This window comes from Rattus norvegicus, chromosome 1, assembly GCF_036323735.1.
Source record: "Rattus norvegicus strain BN/NHsdMcwi chromosome 1, GRCr8, whole genome shotgun sequence".
NCBI lineage: Eukaryota > Metazoa > Chordata > Mammalia > Rodentia > Muridae > Rattus > Rattus norvegicus.
The window spans coordinates 150707019-150714098 of NC_086019.1; positions in this window are offsets into that span (position 1 = coordinate 150707019).

Here is a 7080-nt window from a genome sequence, read left to right on the forward strand (position 1 = left end):
AACAGAATACAAGAGAAAATAAGATGGACGAAATTGATATATCAAAGAAAATGTTAAATGTAAAAAATTTTTGACTCAAAAAAGAAATAAAAAAATTTGGTCTTGTTTGAAAAGCCTGTACTCCACCAAATTGGAAAATCTAATCGAAATGGATGATTTTCTAGATAGATGTCATTTAATAAAGTTAAATCAAGATTAGGTAAACCATTTAAACTGTTTGTAACTGGTAAGAAAATAGAAACAGTCATTAAAAGTCTCCCAACAATAACAATGAAAAGAACAAAAAAGGTCCCTATTTTAATAAGGAAAAATCCTACTATACTTTCAAAGAGCTAATGCTCCTCAATCTTCTCCACAAATTAGAAGCAGAAATAACACTGTCAAAGTCATTCTATGAAGCTCCAGTCACCTGATCCCTAAACCACACAAAGACTTAACAAAAGAAAGAATTTCAGACCAATTTCTCTTATGACCATTGATGCCAAAATACTCAATAAAATACTGTCAAACTGAATCCAGAAACACATAGAAAATACTATTTACCACGATCTAGCAAGCTTCATCCAACAGATGCAGGGATTGTTTGATCTACAAAAATCCATTAACATAATCCGCCAAATGAACAAACTGAAAGAAAACTCATGCAATCGTCTCTTTAGATGCTTTAAAGGTCTTTGACAAATCTGACACCCTTTCATGTTAAAATCATAAGAGAGATCAGGGATAGAAAGTCTATACATAAACATGTTAGAGCAATATACAGCAAGACAAATCAAATGGGTAGGAACTTGAAACAATTCTCCCAAATTCAAGGACAAGCCAAGGCTCCTCACTCTCTCCCTATCTCTTTAGTATAGTACTTGAAGTTCTATCTAGAGCAGTAAGACAACTAAAGGAAATCAGGGGCTTACAAATTGGAATGAAGGAAGTCAAAGTATCCATAAATGTAGATGATATGATAGTATACATAATCTCTCAAAATTCTACCAGAGAACTCCTACAGATGATAAACAACTTCAGCACAGTGGCAGGATATAAAATTAACTCAAACAAATCAGTAGTCTTCCTTTATGCAAGTAGTAAGCAGGCTGAGAAAGAAATTAGGGAAACTACACCCTTCACAATAGCCACAAATAGTATAAAATAACTTGGTGTAGTTCTTACCAAGCAAGTGAAAGATATGTATGACAAGAACTTCTAATCCCTGAAAAAAGAAACTGAAGAAGACATCAGAAGATGGAAAGATCTCCAATGCTCTTGTATAGGTAGGATTAACATAGTGAAAATGGCCATTTTACCAAAACCAATCTACAGATTCAATGCAATACCCATCAAAATTCCAACACAATTCTTTATAAACCTTAAAAGAACAATTCTCAATTATATATGGAAAAGAAAAAACCCAGGATAGCGAAAAAATCCTGAAAAATAAAAGAACTTTAGAAGGAATCTTCATTCTTGACCTCAATCTGTACCACAGAGTAACATATATGGCATGCTGTTGGTATAGGAACAGAGAAGTTGATCAATAGAATCGAATTGAAGACCCTGAAATTAATCTAAAGACATTTGATTTTTGACAAAGAAGACAAAATCATGCAGGGGGAAAAGAAAGCATCTTCAACATATATTCATGGTTTAACTGGATTTTTGCATATAAAAGAATGCAAATAGATCCATATTTATCACTTTGCACAAAACTCAAGACCAAGTCAACCAGAGATCTCCCTGCAAAAACAGATACACTAAATCTAACAGAATGGAATGTGGGGAATGGGAAAAGCTTTGAACTCATTGTCTTTCAGGAGACAACTTCCTGAGAGAGCGTCAATGGCTCATTATATAATCAACAATTGTAAATGGGACCTCTTGAAACTGAGAAGCTTCTGTAAGCAAAAGAACACTGTCAATAGAACAGAAAGGCAGCACACAGATTGTAAAAGTATCTTCACCAACCGTACATCCGAGTGCTAATATCTAAAATTTACCAAAAAAAAAAAAAACCCTCAAGTAATTAGACACTACCTATCTAAACAACCCAATTTAAAAAATGGCAGAGAGCTAAACAGAGCATTCCAAACAGAGGAATCTTAAATGGCTAAGAAGCACTTAAAGAAATGTTCAACGTTTTTAGTTATCATGAAAATGGAAATCAGAAGGACCCTGTGATTCTATGTTACACCTGTCAGAATGACAAATGTCATTCTGTCTCAAGTGATAGTTAGCACATGGTAGTAAGGATGCAGAGCAAAGGAAACACTTCTCAATTGCCGGTGGGAGTGCAGCTGTGTAAAACCACATTGGGAGTCAATTTTGCAGTTACTCAAAAAAACTGGGAGTAGTTTTCCCTCAAGAACCAGCTATACTACTTCTGGACATATATCCTAAGACACTCCACTACAGCACAGGGACACGTGCTCAACTATGTTCATAGCAGCTTTATTCATAATAGCCAGAAACTGGAAACCACCTAGGTGTCCCTTTACTGAAGATAAAGAACATGTGGTACATTTACAGTATTCAGCTATTAAAAACAATGACATCATGGGTTTTGCAGGCAAATGAATGAAACGAGTTTATTTATTATCTTGAGTGAAATAACCACAGCCACAAAGACATGCATGGTATATATTCACTTATAAGTAGACATTAGCCATAAACTGCTGGACAACCATAATACAATCTATAGACCCAAAGAAACTGGGCAATAAGAAGGTCACAAGGGAGGGTGTGTGAATTTCACTCAGAAGAGAAAACTAAATAATCATAAGATCGGAATGGATGGAGAGAGGGAACTGAGTAGGAGTGGATATGAGGACTGGAGATCAGATGTGGGGAAGCTAGGGCGAGACAGGGTCAGGAGTGGTAAAGGAAATAGGCAGAGGTGGAGGAAGCTCTAATGACTAGCTGAAGGCCTGGTATGGAAAAGAGCATGGGGAGCCTCTGGGGACACCCTTAGCTTAGGTTCCTACCAGAGGGAGCATATGGAGACTAAAATGGCCACCTCCTGTAGCCACGCAGGATTTACAGAGGAGGGAGAGTAACATCAAATCCACACACATACAACCTTTAACTCAACGTTGGTCTTGCAGTTAATAGAGATAGAGCAGGGACTGAGGGAACTGCCATCCAATGGGTCCCAACTTAAGACCCATCCCATGTGAGAAAGCCAACCCCTGACACTATTAAATATAATCTGCTATACTTTCAGACAGCTGTCTCCTGAGGGGCTTCATCTAGCAGCGGACAGAGGAATAAGCAGAAACCACAATTAAACATAAGGTAGAACCCAGGGAATCTTATGAAGAATGGGGAATAGAAGTGAGCAAGTCAGAGGGGTCAAGGAAACCCACCACAGGTAGACCCACAAAGTCAACTAACCTTGGACCCAAGAGGGCTTATAGACCCTGGGCCATCTGTCAGGGAACATTCAAGAGCTGGACATGGACTCCGTATGCATTCATAGCAAGTGTGCAGCTTGGTGTTCATATGGATTCTCTAATTAGGAAAGCATGGGCTGTCTAAGTCCCTGTTTCCTGCCATTGGATCACTTTCTCCACTCCTCAGACTGCCTTTTTGGGCCTCAGTGGAAGAGTATGTACCTAGACATTCCTGCGACTAGATGCCCCAGGGTAGAATGGTACCCAACAAGCCTCCCTTTCTCTGAAGATAAAGACAGGAAGCAGTCAGGGGGAGGGATTTTAAGTAAAGAACTGAGAAGAGGGGGCGGAGGGGGACTGTGATCGGGATATAAAATCAATAATAATAATAAAAGAACAAGAAAAGAAAATAAATTTACCTTCTCCCTGCAGCCATCAGTTTCCAACAACTTGGTTATTTTTTTCCACATGAAAAGGTTTAATGAGAGGACCAGACAAGGGAGAGAGACAAGAGAGAGAAAAGTAGAAGAGGAGAGGAGTAGAGGCCGGCTATGAGCATGTGAAGGGAAGTGGGGAGGGGAATGGGAGAGAAGGGACAAAGGGGAAAAGAGGAAGAGTGAGAGCAAGAGAGTCAACAACTTGGTTACTGATCAAATTAACAACACCTCCCCTCTTGATGTTTGTAGAAGAATTTTAGCCCAGCAACATGGCTGCTCTGATCAAATCCAAAGATCTTGGTCTGTGTGATTTGACTGGAACACAGACATTGTCCTTGTAACATACCTTTAATGCCTCTGGAATTCTTTACCGCAGACATTTAATCTCAGTCTTGCAGACACAGTGAGAAAGGTTTGAGAGAATCACTTAGAGATAGGATAGGCCCAACTCTCAGGAGAAAAACTGTTTACAAGCAGCACAGGGAAAGTGAAGGCAGTTCTGTCAGTTCCTCAGTGAGTTGGGAGTTGAGGCAGTTGTCAGTCAGTGCAGCGAGTATAGCAGAGTGGAGGTGACTTCGTTCATGACAGTATGCACTATTGCAATTGATTTTTTGGAAAAAATAATTTATGGTTAAAGTATCTCCAAATTCTATTGACGTTTATTAATCTGTAAATTAATTTAAATAAACTGTTTTCAGGCAGCAATAATATTAAAAGGGAATTGTCCTAGTTTGAGTTGTTGTGACAAACCATTCCTACTGGCTCACTTTTGAAGGGAAAGGTATCCTTACCACCCTGTGAACTGCACTGGTGCAATAGTGGCATAAATTACCTGAGGATAAGAAAATACAAGATGGAACCCATACTTATCAGTGTTACTGAGGTTGTCAGCATTAAGAGCTTGTTGGCTAAACAGGTCTTTAATTCCAAGAAAGAACCTATTGTTATTCTGCTAGACACACATAATATTAAACCAATTCCTAAAACTATTATTATAGGCAGAGATTAGGCATCTCTCAAACTTCATCAGAAAAGTTATTTTTAGAGTAATTAAACAGTAATCAAAACTCAAAGACACACAACTTGTCAAAGTACAAAGCATAAACGGATGTGGAGAGCTCAGTGCCAGGTGGGGAATCTATAGTACACATCATTGTTCTAAGACTCAGGGATCAATGTGGAAGATGCGAATAAAAGATTATGAAAGGCAGAGGTGGTAGATAGCTCCAAGGAAATAGTGCTTTCTAGACACAATAGGGAACTTACACATATAAAGTCGCAGTGGTTGTGAGGGCATGTATGAGGCTTGCACCAGACAAAATTCCAACACAGAGGGGTCACAGGCAAAAATTCTACCCGTGTAATAATTTGCATAATAAGAGAAAGAAAAAGACAGAGAGAGAGAGAGAGAGAGAGAGAGAGAGAGATTTCTTTAAGAGTATAGCCCCTGCACCATAGTCTAGAAGAGGATAATAATCTACTCGAAATTCAAAAAATATTTGGGTATCATAAATTGGACTTAAAGCTTCAGGAAAAATGAAAGCATAGTGTAGGTAGGTAATGAAGAAGGATGCCTCTGGGGAGAGTTCGGAAGGGGTAACCATGATCAAAATATATTAGCAATACTTTTATCAATTAATTAATTTAAATATTAAATGAAAACACTCTGACCAAAAGCAACTAGAGAAGATATGGATTGATAGTATCTGAAATCTATCATAGATCTGTGAGTAGCTGTCTACATGATGTGAACACACTAACCCACATGGGTTTAAATCTATACTACCTATCTGAAGTATCTAAAACCTGCATACCACAACATTAGTGTTTTATGGAAACAGAGCATCTCTTTTGTTAGGGGTTGGTCAGTGCATTCTGATATGTATAATCACATTCATGTCCTTTAAGCAAAAGTGTCTGCAAATTTCCCAAGTTCTGATAATAGAAACAACGCCAGGTTCTAACAAATGTTCCTGGGGGTCAAAGCTGCCTTTTTTGTAAACAGCTGATATAATATTTATTAAATTAAGTATAATTCACTAAATGGTTTATAAAATAAGCTTTCAAGACTAAAAAGTAAGGACAATTGTTTAGCTTTATGGTTGGAAACATAAAACACTCTAAAATGATTTAGAGTAGATTTGCATCTCTTGCTTAAGAATAAAATAAATTGTGATAATCACAAAGGTAACATTAAAGTACAAGGCAATACAAGTCATCAAAACACAAAAAAAAGAATAAAAATGCATTTTCTATTATGTTTAAGAATAAGCTGTCTGTTCAAGCTTTTCTTCTCTCATTTTTGAATAAACTATTTACAGTACAAACAGGTTCAAAGAGAATCCCGAGGGCATAGGAAGACTAATTAAATAAACACATAGAACCAAAACTATTTTTTGCTATTACTCCACTGTACAGTCTAAGTCTGTCTATCAACAATTAAGTATTATTTAGTATCCATCCTGCCAGTTATACAAAATTTTAGGGATTGTAACATTACAGTCAATAGATGAGTAAAAATAGAAAGTAATTTCAACTCATATCACAAATAGCTACTCTTCATGTTATAGAAAATGTTTTTACAAATCAATAAGGAAAGCAGAATAATTTTAAAAGTAGCAAAAGATAGAAATTGCCAACAGATGCAGATACAGTTGACAAAAACACACAAAATATTTGACTTATTAATAGTAAAGTTAATATTGATTAATATTTTATAGTCAGGACTAGGAAAATGGCTCTGATAAAAACCATGAAGTGAGTCCCCAGCTCCGGAAAAAAAAAAACCATGAAGTTCTCCTGCAGAAGACCCCACACTTAGTTCTCAGCACTCACATTGTGCAGCTTACAGTCATTAGTGAATCATGTCCTAAGGGATCCTAAAGTATCTTCTGCCCTTCATGGGACCTGAAATTAATGTGCACGCATCCCCATACAGATGCATATATGCAGATATTTCTAGCAACATAATTAAATAAAACATTGAAAATTTACCACAATAGCACCATTCCCTTCCCTAGTCTTGGCATAAGCTATGGTGATATACTGTGTTAAAAAATGTGTAGGGGTACAAACTTACCTTTTATAAAACCAATATTTGTTAGGAAAGGAAGAGAATGACAGGATGTCTATATACAAAAATACATGTACTCCTGCTGAAGAATTGGATTATCCACATGTAAGTAATTGTGTCATCTTTTTACTTAGTGAAAGCACCCTGAGTGTATTCTACATACATATCCATATTGTGTAAAATGATATGT